The 1,601-nt window shown below is 41.4% G+C and overlaps 1 non-coding gene across 1 annotated transcript; it reads right to left on the bottom strand.

Annotated features, from left to right (window-relative positions):
- Positions 1-1,210: 1,210 nt before the first annotated feature.
- Trnat-ugu lies at positions 1,211-1,284 on the bottom strand. Its single transcript has one exon. It is a non-coding gene; the product is annotated as a tRNA-Thr (tRNA).
- Positions 1,285-1,601: the final 317 nt, after the last annotated feature.

The following is a 1,601-nucleotide window of genomic DNA, read 5'->3' as shown; positions in this document are numbered from 1 at the left end:
CTGTGCTATTACAGTTTTGGAGATTATACATACAATCGTTCTAGCCTTTCTTCTTCTATGAGATGACACTACAGTAACTAATGCCTTTAAATGAGTTTTGTCACAAGTATACATTGTTTAAAATTTCCTTTCTATGTAATGTTGGTTAAAAAAATAACATCAGTCTCATCTCTGTGTTACAGATGACAAGCTGACTATTTATGAAGAGTCATATTGTAATAGAAGATTCTAAATTCTGTAGTATAAGGTAAGAAGTAATACTGGTACTAATCTAGACTTTTATTTTTCTTTGGGAAAGCTTTGTTCACAGAGGCTATAATTTTGCAACTGCAAGTTAAAGGTAGAGTTCCTGGTAATGACACCTAAGGATTAAAAAGTATGTTTTTGGAAAAGCTCCAAAAATAATAAAGTCAATTCACTTTGCAACCATAGATAAAGCAACTAAGCCGAATGAAAGGACGGGCCAGATGCGAGCCTATTGTCGTAACCACTGCGCCCCTACTCTCTGTGGCACTGTAGCGCTGGTCATGCTGAAGACAGTGTCAGTCTGTTTTGTTCTCGAGTAAGTGTAACTACTTTCATTCATACTTCTTTGCTTCCTTGTGCGTAACCAGCAATTGTTTGGTTGCTCTCCGCTACCACTAAATAGGAGCAACGCTTTCTTACTGCTGATAGTGTATTCTCTTGAATAACTGTTCTTACAATAATTTCTTTACAGCTTATTGTGATTTATGTGATGTTCCATGAGCGTAAAGTGTCTTATGTACCATTTAACGGTTGTTTATTTCTTATCACTAACAGTTTCAGATTTTATGAATGTGCACTCTTTCCACGTGTGCCGACTATTATGTAATGATTGCACCCATCTTCTTTTTTCTTCTTTTTAGAACTTGTCATTTAGTAAGAGTCCATTTTCAGTGTCGCTAATGGTGTTTCTCGCGCTGCATACTATTTTTTCTGTTGCATACAGACAAATAATAAACGAAACTAGAATACTCAAAACTGCCTAAGTCAAACGTAAAAGACCTCGCGAGTCTGGGCATTGTCGTCACGGAACGACAATGTTGGCTTTATTAGCAATGCGAGATGCGCGGCTGCGATGGGGCAGAGACGCCACCAAATGATTCAGTGACTTAATGATATTTAATTGAAACTCTCTGCTGCCGACAGGTGTTGTTGACATACCTCGATGGGGACAGCTGAAAATGTGTGCCCCGACCGGGACTCGAACCCGGGATCTCCTGCTTACATGGCAGACGCTCTATCCATCTGAGCCACCGAGGACAATATGAATAGCGCGACTGCACGCTTCCCGTTAGACCCACATTCCCAACTTTTGGGTTGGGTTATTTGGGAAGGAGACCAGACAGCGAGGTCATCGGTCTCATCGGAATAGGGAAGGAGGTGGAAGGAAGTCGGCCGTGCCCTTTGAAAGGAACCATCCCGGCATTTGCCTGGAGCGATTTAGGGAAATCACGGAAAACCTAAATCAGGATGGCCGGACGCGGGATTGAACCGTCGTCCTCCCGAATATTCCCAACTGTCCACAATTCTACATATGTAATGTAGCTAATAGATATTCGCCCAACCAGTCGTTACTC

The sequence above is a fragment of the Schistocerca americana genome, chromosome 1 (genome assembly GCF_021461395.2).
Source record: "Schistocerca americana isolate TAMUIC-IGC-003095 chromosome 1, iqSchAmer2.1, whole genome shotgun sequence".
Classification (NCBI taxonomy): Eukaryota; Metazoa; Arthropoda; class Insecta; order Orthoptera; family Acrididae; genus Schistocerca; species Schistocerca americana.
This window is presented reverse-complemented; position numbering and strand designations above follow the sequence as displayed.